The following is a 17,851-nucleotide window of genomic DNA, read 5'->3' as shown; positions in this document are numbered from 1 at the left end:
AAAATTTCATTTTCCAGCAGGACTTGGCACCTATGCACACTGCCAAAAGTACCAATACCTGGTTTAATAACCACAATATCACTGTGCTTGATTGGCAAGCAAACTCGCCTGATCTAACCCCATTGAGAATCTATGGGGTATTATCAAGAGGAAGATGAAAGACACCAGACCCAGCAATGCAGATGAGTTGAAGGCTGCTATCAAAGCAACCTGGGCTTCCATAACACCTCAGCAGTGCCACAGGCTGATCGCTTCCATCGCCGCATTGATGCAGTAATTCATGCAAAAGGAGCCCGACCAAGTATTGAGTGCATTTACTGTACATACTTTTCAGTAGGTCAATATTTCTGAGTTTAAAATCATTTTTTCAGTTGGTCTTATATAATATTCTAATTTTCTGAGATAATGACTTTCAGGTTTTCATTGGCTGTAAGCCATAATCATCAATATTAACAGAAATAAACACTTGAAATAGATCACTCTGTTTGTAATGACTCTATATAATACAAGGGGTTGCTGATAAGTCTTTGGCTTTGCCCAGAAAGAAACGAGATAGGATGATGAAACTTTACATTTTTTCCACATACTCTCCCGTGATGTCAACACACTTCTTACATCAGTATTGCAAGTTCTGTAAGCCTAGCAAAAAGAAGAATTTCGGTTGTGCCTCAAACCAGGCATCCATAGTAGCTATGGCATCAGAAACAGTGTGAAATTTGGTACCCTTGAGGTGTTTCTTCAGGTTTGGAAACAGATGATAGTCGGAGGGAGCTAGATCAATTGAATAAGGTGGGTGGTCAAACAGTTGGAAGCCCAGCTCTGCCAGTTTTGCCGTGGTCACTTGTGCTGTGTGAGTAGAAGCGTTGTCTTGCAGGAACAAGATTCCTTTGGACATCTTGCCGTGCCTTTTGTCCTTCAGAGCTGCCTTCAATTGGTCCAAAAGTTCAATGTAATACTTTACATTGATGGTGGAACCCTTTTGAAGGTAGTCCACTAACAGAATGCCCTCTTTATCCCAGAACACAGATACCATCACCATAGTAGCTGATTTTTGCACCCTGAACTTCTTTGGACGAGGAGAACCACTGTGCCTCCACTCTTTTGACTGCTCCTTGTTTTCAGTGTCATATAAATATATCCAGGTCTCATCCATAGTGACGATTCGATCCAGGAAAAGTTATTATCAGCCTGAAAACGCTGACAAAATGTCATTGCTTTGCAAACATTTGGGGACCCACTTTGCAGATAGCTTCCTCATGTCCAAATATTCATGGATAATGACACAAACACGTTCACATGAAATCCCCATGATGTCTGTTATTGCTTTAGCTGAAATTCGTCAATTCTCCAGTATGACGTTGCGCACAGCATCGACGATCTCCGGAACAACAACCACTCTCAGTCGTCCAGGACATTCCTCATCATTGGTGCTGAAGTTGCCTGTTTTAAATTTGGCAACCCGGTTCTTAACTGTGGAATATGAAGGGCATTAATCCCCCAATGTGTGCGACATATCATGAATATCCTTTGTGGACTTTCCTTGCAGAAACAAGAATTTCTCAGTTGCTGTTAATATCGCATTAGACTCCGCCATTTTATTTTCCCGCGTGCGTAGAACACTGTTGCCATAAGCGACAAATACAAAATTTTGAAAACATACAGTACAGACCAAAAGTTTGGACACACCTTCTCATTCAATGAGTTTTCTTATTTTCATGACTCTGAAAATTGTAGATTCAGATTGAAGGCATCAAAACTATGAATTAAAACATGTGGAATGAAATACTTAAAAAAGTGTGAAACAACTGAAAATATGTCTTATATTCTAGGTTCTTCAAAGTAACCACCTTTTGCTTTGATTACTGCTTTGCACACTCTTGGCATTCTCTTGATGAGCTTCAAGAGGTAGTCACCATAAATGGTTTTCCAACAGTCTTGAAGGAGTTCCCAGAGATGCTTAGCACTTGTTGGCCCTTTTGCCTTCACTTGCGGTCCAGCTCACCCCAAACCATCTCGATTGGGTTCAGGTCTGGTGACTGTGAAGGCTACAGCATCTGGCGTAGCACCCCATCACTCTCCTTCTTAGTCAAATAGCCCTTACACAGCCTGGAGGTGTGTTTGGGGCCATTGTTCGGTTGAAAAATAAATGATGGTCCAACTAAACGCAAACCGGATGGAATAGCACGCCGCTGCTGTGGTAGGCATGCTGGTTCTGTATGCCTTCAATTTTGAATAAATCCCCAACAGTGTCACCAGCAAAGCATCATTACACCTCCTCCTCCATGCTTCACGGTGGGAACCAGTCATTTAGAGTCCATCAGTTCACCTTTTTTACAAAGACACGGTGGTTGGATCCAAAGATCTCAAATTTGGACTCATCAGACCAAAGCACAGATTTCCACTGGTCTAATGTCCATTCCTTGTGTTCTTTAGCCCAAACAAGTCTCTTCTGCTTGTTGCCTGTCCTTAGCAGTGGTTTCCTAGCAGCTATTTTACCATGAAGGCCTGCTGCACAAAGTTTCCTCTTAACAGTTTTTCTAGAGATGAGAAAGTGTGTCCAAACTTTTGGTCTGTACTGTATATTAGACACACAAAGCTTTCATGTGATGTAACATTCATTACCATAGAAACAAAAAAAAACACAAAGCCAAAGACTTATCAGCAGTCCCTCATTTATGTGTTTCCCTTTTTGTATTTAATTACTGAAATAAATTAACTTTTTGATGATATTCTAATTTATTGAGATGCACCTGTATATTCCAGGATGGGGGACATATATGTGACACCCTGGACCCCAGGGGTCACAGAATAACACCACATACACACACCCCCCTCCACTGGTCAGGAACACCCGTCAAACAAAACCCTTGTTGCCTCCCTCCAGGGTCTGATGTCCACACCAGGTGGGGCGGAGCCAGGCGGTTGGCCCCACCCACCGAGGAGTTCACAGGCCTGGAGGTGGGAAAAGACAACAGATTGTAGTAGACAGTGAAAGTGAGAGGAGTAGAGACTGCGTGTCTGGGTCGGAGCCCAGGCACAGTCAGCAAGGTCGGCAGACGGTGGTGGCCATCTGCAGGAATTGGTGGAGGTCAGAAGAACCGTAGGACCGGGGTCGGGCGGTGGCCTGCCGGTACTGAGCCGGGGAGCAGATTGAAACCAAGCACCAAGGCAGGGTACTCAGACCCCGACTAGGCTCGGAAGCCGCTGTAAAGGTCAAATTCTCTGATTGCGGTCTGGACCTCAGGGGTTCATTCTCAACCAAGTCCCGTCAGAAGGCAACAGCCCAACCCATCCGGATAAGAGCCACCACCAAGGGCCAGAGATCCAAGGGCCAGCGTCTGCGGGCAAAGTGGGCTCTCCCGACACGTACACGCCGGGGAGCGGACTACCCGTGGGAAGCCATAGGAGTCAAACACATACACATAGGTGCAGGGAACGACAGCCACCATCAACCCATCCGGGGAGAGTGAAAACACCGCAGCCGACTGTGGGCCCTGTCCATCCAGCCGTTTGGTTTACCAGAGACTCTGTCCTTGTCTACCTGAGTGAGTACACCAGTGCCATCCGGCACCGCGCTGCACCGCAACGTTGCACCCGCGCCCACGCTGCCTCCCCACATCGGCACCTGCACCTATCCCTCCTCCCTGCTCCCCAACCGGGGCCCCGGGACCAACAGCCCCTACCCACAGAGGGGTCAACACCTTAGCTGCTCTCCGCCATCGCTCCCGGGATCCCCCGTCACCAGCAGCGGTGGTGCCCACCATCACCTCAACCCGTGGGTGGTGTCACAACCGACATCCCACCACAAACCTACCCCCCTTTTCACTCGCGGGCCAGGAGGCGCTGCTTGAGTCCCCGGGTCCGGCTCCGTGCTTGAGCCACCGAGGAGCAGAAGCACCGGACCCGAGCACCCGCGATTCCCAGGCGAGCGGAGTTCCCAACCCCTCCGCCCGCGACATATATACCAGGATGGGGAACATATACACCAGGATGAGGAACATATATTCCAGGATGGGCCCAGGATGGAGGACATATATACCAAGATAGGCCCGGGAAGGGGAACACATACACCAAGATGGGTCTGGGTTGGGGAACATACAGTATATATACCAGGAAGGGCCACATATATAACAGAATAGGCCCAGGATGGAGGACCTACAGTGACAAGCAAAAGGGTAACAATGTTTTGAACTTTTGACTTTCAGGCTCCATATTCCACCATCCACATGTTTGAGAGTGACACTACCTTCATTTTATAGACAGCCATCTTGGCTATCTCATACATACATTTGATTTGCAACTATTTAGCATACGATTAGTTATGCAAATTCTTGTCATGTCACTGCATTGCTACTGTTTTGCACCTAAAAATCTAAATTATTGTTTTTATTATTTTGTAAATCCACCTTTTTCATATGAAGCATTTACCTCAGGTCAGGAAATATAGATGTGTGAAACCGGCTTTAGTCCGAGCAAGTAGTTGCATGTATGAATTGCTCAGCATTTTGAAGGGTGGTGTTTGCTGGACAATTTGTAATGTTTCAGTAAATATAATTTGGCAAAGTTTATTGTGGGGATAGGGATTTTATGTCATTATAGGGCGATTTCAACCCATTAATGACAATGTTCAGTCAATGACCTGTTCACCCAGACCAACAAACTGTTTGGGAAAGAACTTTCATTAACACAACTGTTTTTTCCATACAGCATGTCAGCAGAATATTCAGATTATACAAGGTGCTGTGCTGTGGTTAACAGCATATTGGATTGTTTATATAGGCATAAAAACAATCAGCAGGAAAACAAGAGCTTTGCAGGCTTGACAACTGACCTGCAGCATGTTTTTTCTTCTGATGAACACTCATTCACCAATTATCTGCTTGTGGAAATGAACCTTATAGGGAACCTGTCACCAGATTTGGGGCCTATAACCTGCAGCCACCACCAGTGGGCTCTTGTATACAGTGCCGGCGCCTCCTCTTTCGGCCATCGGTCATCCTTCTTCTGAAGCCGGGGTGCATGACGCGTCCTACGTCATCCACGCATTGAGGTCCTGCACGCTTTGATCTGCCCTGAGCAGGGCAGATCAAAGTATTGTAGTGCGCTTATGCGGGATCGGAAAGTGTGTATGGCGTAGGACGCGCACAGGAGGACAAAGATGGCCGAAAGAGGAGGTGTCGGCACCGTAGAACGGAGACGCCCATATGAGCCAACTCCACCACAGCGACCATTTAGGTAAGTATTATAAAGTGTTTTTTACGTTCTACACAGCGGCCTGGGCTCTTATATACAGCATGTTAGAATGCTGTATAAGAGCCCACTGGTGGTGGCCGCAGCTTATAGGCCCCAAATCAGCTGACAGGTTCCCTTTAAGGAAGCACTCCAGCTATTTATTTTTAGCAAAAGTAATGCTCACACAACAAATATTCTAACTAAATTTGTGCCATCCTGTCTCAGCTACTACTGTACTTTTCCACCCCCCCATTATAGGAAGCTGAGTGATGAGTTTATGATAGTGTATAGACAAAAAGTCAAACTCTGACATCACCTACTATCAAATCCTACTTGGAATCTCCAACAGCCCAATTCATCAAGACCAGCGTTGTTCACATGTTTTAATGGGGATGTGCTAGAGTCAGACGCTCCTGATTCATTAACAGGTACACCCCTTTTTTTTTACTGCAGAGAGTCTGACAAGTGGTGTGCACCTCCATCCGCTACGCCAGAAATCCTACTCCAGTGAAGTACTGGAGTGAGATATCTGGCACACAGAACGTAACAGCTTGCCATGAATTAAACAATCCGTGGCATCCCGCCCCTTCCCAGATCTGCCCATTTTGTTGGAACTGGGAGAAACTTATGTGAAAACACCAAAAGCTAGAAAATATAGGCGCCTAACTTTTGTGACTTTTCAAAGCAATAAGACTCCTTCCTTCTGGTCCATCTGTATATCCACCCATGCAGTTGAAACCAGAAGTTTACATACACTATTTAAAAAGACACATCACATGAAATCAGAATAAACCTTTCCCTTTTGGGTCCAAGGAGCGACGATCAACAAGCGCAAAAACGTGAAAAATTGTTGCTCGTTAACACGTCGCTCCTTTTCAAAATATCATTGCTGCTGCAGGTACGATGTTGTTCGTCGTTCCTGCGGCATCACACATCGCTATGTGTGACGCCGCAGGAACGAGGAACATCTCCTTACCTGCGTCCACCGGCAATGTGGAAGGAAGGAGGTGGGCGGCATGTTCCGGCCGCTCATCTCCGCCCCTCCTCTGCTATTGGACGGCCGCTTAGTAACGTCGCTAGACGCCGAACGCACCTCCCCCTTGAAGGAGGGATTGTTCGGCGGTCACTGCGACGTCGCTGAAAAGGTATGTGTGTATGACGCTTCCGTAGCGATATTGTTCGCTACGGCAGCGATCACCACATATCGCACCAACGACGGGGGAGGGTGCTATCGCTCGCGACATCGCTAGCGATGTCGCATCGTGTAAAGCACCCTTAAGAGTACCATGCCTTTAAACAATATGGGACAGCACATATGATGAGGTCATGTCTTTGGAAGGTTCTGATAGATCTTTCAAGGATGTATCAATTACGGGACTGCTTGGTGTAGTTTTCATAGAATCCCTGTTTCGTTTGATGTAGATGTAGCACAGCTAAGATTTCTGGGTTGTATAACCCGGCCCACACCTGAGTGGCAGCTTCCTGTGTACACTGTGCAATGTGACCAAGCTGCTAATCAGGGGTTGGGGTGGAGCTGCACAAAGCAGCTGGACTGCTCTGCACATGGGATGTAGTCCGGCCGTGTTAATATTTTGCTGATAAAACATTCTTTGTATTGAAACAATACAGCTTAATAAGTGACACATCCCTAGAATGAGTGTCTCATGCCATATAAAATCCTTCTGTCATTAAATAGCAAAAACCTGCTGACAGATTCCCTTTAAAGGACTAAGGTGATGATGTGTGATGTTTGCAGAGTTATTTGAGAAGCCCGGCATAGACTACCGCATAGTGAAAGGGCCAAATAAGAAGGGGCCAGGGCCGGCTCTCATGTTGGGGACAGGTGAACAACAATTTACAGTCAGAGTTCCCCAGACGAGCTGTTTTAGGCTGGAATCACACATGAAGTACTAATATGATAGGAAATCACTGATGATAGACCTCTATGTATAGAATAAAGCAGCTTTTAAGCCTGTTTTCATTTTATAGGAATAGAATACATTTCATCTTCATGTTCGGTTTTAACAACCTAACTTGAACTTGTATATTTTACAAGTCTATAGTCATGGGATTTCACAAAGCCCAGGTGATTTTGCTGGAAAACATGTGCTAAGCAGAAGTAGAAGTGTACTGGATGGTAAGGGTGGCTCGGTTCCATCCTTACCTTAAGATATCATCTTAGAGGCTGAACCTGATATAGTAGGCTATAGGCGAGCTGGTGTCAGATAACAATCACAAGTGGTTTATTACATTGTCAACGCTTTCAGTTTATTCTTTGCTATTTTGAAATTTGCAAATGTGTTTGTGGTCATCATGAGTAACTGCGATCAGCAAGATTGGAGTGTAAAAATACTCAGTGGGCAATGGTTCAGATTTATATACCTGGTCAGATGGTGGGACTTTTACACCTTACACAGAAATTAGGAGAAAATACAGAAACTGAAACGACTGTCCCTATGGCACCGAGCACAGGATAAGGGGGTTAGGGGCAGCCGCTGTTTAGTATGACAACTGCTCCACTTACAAGAATGGGATTAAAGGGCAGGAGAAAGCAAAAGTCTGGTCATGACTACCTATGTCAGCGGCTACCAGAAATATCAGAAAGCATTGTCACGGTCTGTTTAGCGGAATTAAACTATGATAGTTTATGGATAGTGATCCCTCACTTGCCGTGGCCAAGTACCATATAAGAGCTACAGTATAGATTTTGGTAATAAAGTCCAGAGTACCGCGTGTGAAATGATAAATTCTAGGGCTATTATTTGGGGAGCAGTCATATAGTTTTAGCATGAAAAGTGTTACGATTCAGCACAAGGAGAGCTGCAAGCAAAGCAAGTAGACAGAACCCAACCATTAGTCATCTTTCATTGTACAGCCTACCATGTCCCCAGAGGGTGTTACAGAACATTGCTTCATTTCATCACCACCAGGCAGTGATCATCACAGATAGGCCGGGGTCAGACGAGCCTATGTTATCTCATGCGAGATGCTAATGACACTTGGCTCTACCTCTGATCAGAGATATTACATGCAAGAATTGTATCATCGGTGAAGAGAAGATGGATTAATTTCTCCATTGTGTGTCGGCGTACATCAGTGCAGTCCGATGCTTCAAACGCACCCATAGACTTGTATGGATGCGCATGTGACACGCTGGTGATTCGTTACCAGGCCACGGTTCTGCTCCTGGGATGCCACCGTGGCGAAGCTCGGTTCCGTGACCCCGGCGGTGTCATTTAAATATGAAGGGGATGATGACAGTTTATTCGTGACACCACCTGTGGTATGCGGCAAGTTAGGTTCTGGCACTGCGGGATGGGAGCCTCTGGGGCAGATGGTGACGCAGCTTAGTTGGTACAGCTCTCCACAGGTAGAGCTGGGCCCCAGGGCAGATGGGGGGAGTAATAGGCAGTGATGGCAGGGGTTGCAGGGCCAGAGGCGCAGGTGAATAACAGAGCGACTTAGTGATGCAGTCTCAATATGTTTACACACTGTAGCAAGTTCCAAGGTAACACGACTAGCCATTGACCGCCTTTGGACTGCTGGGGTTTCACTGTGAAGGGCTCCAGCCAATCTCGGGTAGTTCGGAGGTTGAGTCCGATGCACCTTATGTGTCCCTTCCCTGGTCGTCTTCCTGCGCTTGCTTCTCCCTCCTGCCTTGCGCCCTCACACACAGAGCCCTGAGCTGGTGCCTGCGGACCTTTTTGGGCGGCGTGAAGCTCTATCCCTTGGCCTTTTAGGGGTCACCTTCCAGTGAATTCATGTGCGGATGTGGCCTCGGTGCTTGCAGTCACCCCAGCCTCTAGTTTTACTAGCGGAGTACGTAGGTTCTTCTCCTCTAGCCTAGGGACCAGTGCCCAATTTACGGCCAAGTCCCTCCACTCTGTTGCTGTATGTGGAACAGGGCCACGGGAGTATGGCGCACATCCCGTGGTCCCTGGGACCCCTTCTGTCTTATGCCCGGACCGAGCTACACCAGCTTCAGACCACAGGTTTTCACTCCTCCACTGCTCCGTCTCAATTCCCTACTCTTACTGACACCCCACTACTGTATGTTCCCACTCCTAAGACTCCACCCCCCGCCTGGCTTCAGGTACAGCACGCCCTTGCCATGTCTGATGAGGTGTTCCTGGGTGAGAGTGTTCTGTTTTGTTTTAACCAGTGGATGACCTCCTCCATACCCAGGATGGAATACAACACCTCTGGATGAGGTACAGTACCTTTGTGGCGACTGAAGCCTCAGGCGCGCCACGCATGATCCAATATACGCTGCGAATCACAGGATGCAGCCATTTTTTAATGCTGAATCGTCATGATAAAAAAGTGCAGTTCGGCACTACCGATAGTATAACTTGGTGGGATAAGTAGCCCTAATCCGTGGTATATGATTGTGTGAGCGACCCCCTTAGTGAAGTTTACAAAACTGCATTTTTCAGCCCAAGTGTTATCCGTGAAATAAAACTGACAGCACTTGGACCTATGTTATTCCAATAGGAATGAAAGAAAATGCAAGGTGATGGCTTCACAAGTCAATGACATATATTCATTTCTTACTTATTTCCTACATACATCAAATACAATAGTGTAATGACAGCAGCAAATATGCTTTAATATCAGTTGTTCTGGCTCAGAAAGTTCTTTATGGAAAAGCGCACTTATGGAGCAAGCATACTTGCTGATGTGATTGCATTTGATATACCGTATTTGGGCAGCACGGTGGCTCAATGGTTAGCACTGTTGCTTTGCACCCTCTGCAAAGGAGTCTGTATGATCTCCCCGTGTTTGTGTGGGTTTCCTCTGGGTTCTCCAGCTTCCTCCCACACACTAAAGACATACTGATAGGGGATTTAGATTGTGAGCCCCAATGGGGACAGCGATTATCCTGTCTGTAAAGCTCTGTCGAATTAATAGCAGTATATAACTGAGTAAAATAAATATATTTAATTAATGAGAAAGAATATGTCCTTGATTTGTGAAGCACTGTTGTTCTCCTTGCGTTTTTCGTTCCAATTTGTATATATGGGATAGGAGCACTTGTTGAAAGAAGTTTTCAAGATGCAAACAAATCCAGTTTAGATAATCACTTAAAAAAAACAAACAAACAAAAAAAAACCCAAAACAATATCACAGCATGCACGAGCCTGCATTTCGGATGAGACGCGCCTACTCAAGTCTGAGTGTGCACAAAAACCACACAGGAGCTGATTTTTACAAATACATGCTATACTTTAACATAGGACACTTTATTTGCTCTTGAAATTGTTATTAATTGCTGCTAATGTATAAGCAGGTGCCGTGCACAGCGCATACAGATGAGAGATCGGACGTATTCTCTGAACAAAACTGAATTATTTTTTCATACATTTGTGCGTTGGTTTCACATGTATTTTTGGTCTGAGCGCCGTCTGTACATACAGCCGACATCACAGATCAGCAGTGTTGGCTCCAGTTTTATTTTTGATACATCGGAAATGACATAGGAAACTGTATTTGGTCTTTACTGCTGATGTAGAAAAATGGATGACACACGGATGTAAGAACACAACACACGGATGCCATAAATACAGCAAAGATTCAATATTTTTTTTTTCTGGATGAAAGTCGGATGATTGTTTATACGCTTGTGTGACCTTCTCCTAAGAGCTTGTTCAGACGTCGCTATTCCACAGATGGCACATAAGCCTATTATAGTCTATGAGGCCTCAGATGTCACTATTCCACAGATGGCACATAAGCCTATGATAGTCTATGAGGCCTCAGATGTCACTATTCCACAGATGGCACATAAGCCTATGATAGTCTATGTGGCCTCAGACGTCACTATTCCACAGATGGCACATAAGCCTATGATAGTCTATGAGGCCTCAGATGTCACTATTCCACAGATGGCACATAAGCCTATGATAGTCTATGAGGCCTCAGATGTCACTATTCCACAGATGGCACATAAGCCTATGATAGTCTATGTGGCCTCAGACGTCACTATTCCACAGATGGCACATAAGCCTATGATAGTCTATGAGGCCTCAGATGTCACTATTCCACAGATGGCACATAAGCCTATGATAGTCTATGAGGCCTCAGATGTCACTATTCCACAGATGGCACATAAGCCTATGATAGTCTATGTGGCCTCAGACGTCGCTATTCCACAGATGGCACATAAGCCTATGATAGTCTATGAGGCCTCAGATGTCACTATTCCACAGATGGCACATAAGCCTATGATAGTCTATGAGGCCTCATTTACCTCTTTTCCACAGATGGCACATAAACCTATGATAGGCCTCAGACGTCACTATTCCACAGGTGGCACATAAGCCTATGATAGTCTATGAGGCCTCATTTACCTCTTTTCCACAGATCGCACATAAGCTTGATAGTCTATGAGTCATAGAAAAATCCCCAATTGTGAAAATATTTAATTTTTATTCAAATAGAAAAATACCACCAATATGTGCACATAGATATACAAATCAATTGTCTTACGCCAATTAAATGGCAACCCCTGATCTTGAATATCAAGACCAGGGTTTACAATAACCAAAAAAGACAAATTGATACAATTTAAAATACATAACCATGGTGTTGGTTCACAACAGGACACATAGCAATAACCAAACTTAACTTGGTATCTCCTAATGAGACTATGTTGGCACAGCGTGCTTATCTGTAGTCCCAATCAAGGATTTTCATCCAGGAGTATCCACATGACGTTTGGAAGATTAGTCCTTAAACAGGTATAGTGAACCGCCAACTATATAATAATCAAGACGTCTCCACCTCGACGCGTTTCCCCACGCTGGGACACGTGGTTCATCAGGAGGCTGGGAAAATAGGTACGATCTTATCAGCTTTATGACAAACATACATAGACCACCAAACATAGATTTAACAACACATGCACAAGGTACAAGATGACAACAGCAATAGATAGATAACTCACTTGTCAGATAGTATAGTTTCAGGTATGCAGGTCCATGGCGCCACACAGCAGATCAGCAGCATAGCAGTAAGCACTGTCTTGATAACATGCTCCCGTCCTCCAGGCGTCATGGAGCTGCATACAATACACCACCTTAAATAGCCCTCCACTGATTTAGACAGCTGTGGGGAATCCCTGACTTCCCCCACACAGCGTCACTGCAGCAGCAGCTGCGCAAGCGCCAGCCCATATCACTAGTGCGCATGTCCGGGCAGTATGACATGGGGGGAGGCAACCTCCTCTCCTCGCGTCGAGCAGGGCCCTCCTCCCCATGAGCTCACGCGGTCACATGATCGGAGGTAAGTGCACGCCCAGCAAGGAAGCTCTCATGCTGCCAGGTAACGCCCACCTCGTGACTCATATAGTCACATGATCGAGCATATAGGACGTCACCGCAATAAGATAATAAGGGATTCAATCTGTCATTACTTAGAAATAGTATAGAAGCAATTATACAATAGTCATAATCGCCCCAAATTGGGTGCACAGCAACCACAAGAGATTCAGTGAAACCATAGCATCTAAGATGACATAAAGGCCCCGAAAAGGCAGCATATAAACAAGGCAATTTGATCATATGGTAAGGATACACAGTGCATATATCTGACCATTATACTATATTATGCACATATAGTCAGTCCCGGTCCATACTGACAAGGTACACACCATAGGCATATAATTAATAGGTCCAATACTGGCAAAAAAACCATATACCATAATAATTCAAATGTACCAGATCAATTCATTGACTCAGATTATCAGAAACTACACAACACTTGAGATAGGATACTTCAAATAGTTCCATAAATATGGGTAGTCCCCAAAAGGGGGTACTGGCTCCCAGAAACATGTCACCTACTGTCTAAACTACAGGGACCTATCAAATTTTACACGTTATGTGGGGAGGAAGCAATTAAAGGAGAGCTGCTCATTGAGCCCCCCCCCCCGGAGTAAGTGATCCTAATCTGAAAATCCAGGCCGATTCCCTTTGTAACAGCACTCTGTCGAAATCACCACCCCTCAGACTGTGTTTGACGAGCTCCAATGCTGAAAAGCACACGAGTTTTGTGTCACCTTGGTGCACACCATTCATGTGTCGAGCAATCGGGGTATCGCGTTTATTTCGTATATCCGACACGTGCTCTCCCACACGTCTCCGAAGCTCACGCACGGTTTTCCCCACGTAGTCAAGAGGACACGTGCAGGTGGCCCTATACACAACACCCGTTGTCTTGCAGTTAAAGAAATCCCGTAAATAGAAAACCTTCCCATTAGCTGAGCTTTTCACCATCTTGCAGCGTTCCATCGATTCGCAGAAACTGCAGTTACCGCATCGATACATACCTACCACCTGTCTATCTAGCCAGGTGCCTTCTGGGCGTGGCCCCTGATACATACTGTGTACAAGTTTATCCCCTATAGACCGACCTCTCCTGTAAGTAATACACGGGGCCTTGGGGATAAACTTGGCCAGACCAGGGTCCGCCCTTAGCACACCCCAATGTTTTTTAATTACTCCAAAGACACGTTCGGCCTGAAGATCGTAAGTACCGATAATGCGTAAGGTGTTCTCATCCTCTTTTCTATTTCGTGGTCTCATCAAAGAATGTCTATTAGTGTTTTTAGCAAAGGAATAGGATTGCTGCAACACCTGTCTAGGGTACCCTCTATCCAGGAACCTCCCAAACATGTCCGACGCCTGCATCCTAAAATCAGATTCCCTAGAGCAGTTCCTGCGGATACGCAGAAACTGCCCTTTGGGAATCCCTCTCCTAAGGGGAAGGGGATGATGACTCTCCCACTTTAACAAGGAATTAGTTGCCGTCGGTTTCCTATAGGTAACAGTCTGTATCTTACCATTTTCATCCTTCGATATAGTCAGATCAAGGAAGGTGATACAGTTCTGATCACAGGTATAAGTAAACCTTAACCCCAGAGCATTATTATTAAGAGACCCAACAAATAGCTCAAAATCATAAATCGACCCAGTCCAGAGGATGAGGATATCATCAATGTACCGGACCCAGAGTCCGATACATTGATGAAATTCCCCATCCTCCCCCCCAAAAACCACCGTTTCCTCCCACCAGCCCAGGAATAAATTTGCATAACTGGGGGCACAAGGGCTCCCCATTGCAGTACCCCTGAGCTGGTGGAAGTACTTGGTGTTAAACAAAAAATAATTATGGCGGAGAGTGAAAGACAACAGCTCTATAATAAGAGCGTTGTGCCTCATACACTCAATGGATCTTGTTTTCAAAAAGAAGTTGACTGCCTGGATCCCTAGATCATGGGGAATAGAACTGTACAACGCCTCGACATCAATGGAGGCCAGAATTGTATCTGGCCCCACACTGATGTCCTCCAAGATCTGAAGTAAGTGCGGGGTATCTCGTACATAAGAGGGTAAAGATGTAACAAAAGGCCTAAGTACCCTATCAATATATATACCGACATTCTGAGACAATGAATCAATGCCTGCTACAATTGGTCTGCCTTTTAGAGGGTCTAGGTCCTTATGCACCTTTGGTAGGGCATAAAAAACAGGTATAACAGGAAATTGAGGAGTCAAAAATTCCAGTTCATTGGATGATATCAAATTATTTTGCTTAGCACAATCCAAAATAGACACAAGAATATCAGTAAATATTTTGGTTGGATCAGAGGGAATCTGTTCATAGGTATTCCGATCCCGAGAAGGGTCTGGCACATACTTCGATACCTAGAATGGTTCAGAATAACAAGGTTCCCCCCCTTATCGGATTTTTTGATAACCAAATTAGTATTTTTCGATAAGGAATCCAAGGCCTTCAATTCTTCTTTAGTCAGATTATGATTATAATCATTATGGCCTTGATATCCTTGCGGAATCTTTACAAGATCATCTTGCACCAATTTCAAAAAGATATCTACACTAGTACAACTCTGTATTGGGGGGGATCTTTTACTCGGTCTTTTTAAAGTAGTAAAAGGTCCCTCCCCTCTCTTTTTTGAGCCATCCTTCAACAAATCTGTCAAGGTTTGGAAACATTCGTAATCCTCCTCTGCAATACCAAGAGCCTTACGTTGTTCCTGGCTATTGTGTTCAAAGAACAATTTACATCTCAATCTTCTTCCAAACAATTCAAGATCTCTGATCCAACCAAAACAATCAAAATGATTCGAGGGTATGAAATTAAGTCCCTTAGACAGAACCGCATAGTCAAAGTTAGTAAGTGAATAGTCAGATAAATTCAGAATCCTCCCCTGGCCTGATGTGCTCTCGTATGTGGGTACACTCCCCCTGTTTGTCTCTGCTCCAAAAAAGACCCAGAGGGACCAGAAGATGAAAAATGCGGTGATCCCTGATGCCCAAAGTGTCCCCCTCTCCTCTTTCGCTGTTTTTTTGGGGGGATCCATGTATGCGGTCCACGCCCAGTAACCTCTGTAGGAATACTACCAGTTGTTATAGGTCTTTCTGAATCGGAGGTGTCTATATCTGATGAAGACACCGCAGATTGTTGTCTATTTGTATATTGGGGTAGATAAGCCTTATCCTCCTTAAATTCTGCAAGATCTCGTACAAACTGTGAGTGCTTTCTTTCTTTTAGATTACTCTGAAAGCGCTCAACAGACGTCTGTAACAGATTTTCGCGTCTAGCAAAATCGGGGTCACTTTTGAGACGCAAAATATTATCTATTCCCGTATTCAAAACCCCTGTAGACTCTGCAAAGATTTTTTTCTCCTCCTCTAATAACAGATTCATCAACCTCAGGGAGGAAGCAATAGACTCCTTCCGCCAGAGACCAAGAAATTGTTCAGACGATGTTCTTGGAGATGGAACAATATTTATTCTCAAGCCCCTTGGCACTATTTGATGCTTAATGTAATTAGAGTGCTGTTACAAAGGGAATCGGCCTGGATTTTCAGATTAGGATCACTTACTCCGGGGGGGGGCTCAATGAGCAGCTCTCCTTTAATTGCTTCCTCCCCACATAACGTGTAAAATTTGATAGGTCCCTGTAGTTTAGACAGTAGGTGACATGTTTCTGGGAGCCTGTACCCCCTTTTGGGGACTACCCATATTTATGGAACTATTTGAAGTATCCTATCTCAAGTGTTGTGTAGTTTCTGATAATCTGAGTCAATGAATTGATCTGGTACATTTGAATTATTATGGTATATGGTTTTTTGCCAGTATTGGACCTACTAATTATATGCCTATGGTGTGTACCTTGTCAGTATGGACCAGGACTGACTATATGTGCATAATATAGTATAATGGTCAGATATATGCACTGTGTATCCTTACCATATGATCAAATTGCCTTGTTTATATGCTGCCTTTTCGGGGCCCTTATGTCATCTTAGATGCTATGGTTTCACTGAATCTCTTGTGGTTGCTGTGCACCCAATTTGGGGCGATTATGACTATTGTATAATTGCTTCTATACTATTTCTAAGTAATGACAGATTGAATCCCTTATTATCTTATTGCGGTGACGTCCTATATGCTCGATCATGTGACTATATGAGTCACGAGGTGGGCGTTACCTGGCAGCATGAGAGCTTCCTTGCTGGGCGTGCACTTACCTCCGATCATGTGACCGCGTGAGCTCATGGGGAGGAGGGCCCTGCTCGACGCGAGGAGAGGAGGTTGCCTCCCCCCATGTCATACTGCCCGGACATGCGCACTAGTGATATGGGCTGGCGCTTGCGCAGCTGCTGCTGCAGTGATGCTGTGTGGGGGAAGTCAGGGATTCCCCACAGCTGTCTAAATCAGTGGAGGGCTATTTAAGGTGGTGTATTGTATGCAGCTCCATGACGCCTGGAGGACGGGAGCATGTTATCAAGACAGTGCTTACTGCTATGCTGCTGATCTACTGTCTGGCGCCATGGACCTGCATACCTGAAACTATACTATCTGACAAGTGAGTTATCTATCTATTGCTGTTGTCATCTTGTACCTTGTGCATGTGTTGTTAAATCTATGTTTGGTGGTCTATGTATGTTTGTCATAAAGCTGATAAGATCGTACCTATTTTCCCAGCCTCCTGATGAACCACGTGTCCCAGCGTGGGGAAACGCGTCGAGGTGGAGACGTCTTGATTATTATATAGTTGGCGGTTCACTATACCTGTTTAAGGACTAATCTTCCAAACGTCATGTGGATACTCCTGGATGAAAATCCTTGATTGGGACTACAGATAAGCACGCTGTGCCAACATAGTCTCATTAGGAGATACCAAGTTAAGTTTGGTTATTGCTATGTGTCCTGTTGTGAACCAACACCATGGTTATGTATTTTAAATTGTATCAATTTGTCTTTTTTGGTCATTTGTAAACCCTGGTCTTGATATTCAAGATCAGGGGTTGCCATTTAATTGGCGTAAGACAATTGATTTGTATATCTATGTGCACATATTGGTGGTATTTTTCTATTTGAATAAAAATTAAATATTTTCACAATTGGGGATTTTTCTATGACTAAATCAGAGTAATATCCCCTGGACCCTAGAGGTAATATTAAAACTTGATAGTCTATGAGGCCTCAGATATCGCTTTTCTACAGATTACACACAAGCCTATGATAGTCTATGAGGCCTCAGACATCGCTTTTCTACAGACGGCACATAAGCCTATGATAGTCTATG

This window comes from Anomaloglossus baeobatrachus, chromosome 1 (assembly GCF_048569485.1).
Source record: "Anomaloglossus baeobatrachus isolate aAnoBae1 chromosome 1, aAnoBae1.hap1, whole genome shotgun sequence".
In the NCBI taxonomy this organism is placed as follows: Eukaryota; Metazoa; Chordata; class Amphibia; order Anura; family Aromobatidae; genus Anomaloglossus; species Anomaloglossus baeobatrachus.
This window is presented reverse-complemented; position numbering follows the sequence as displayed.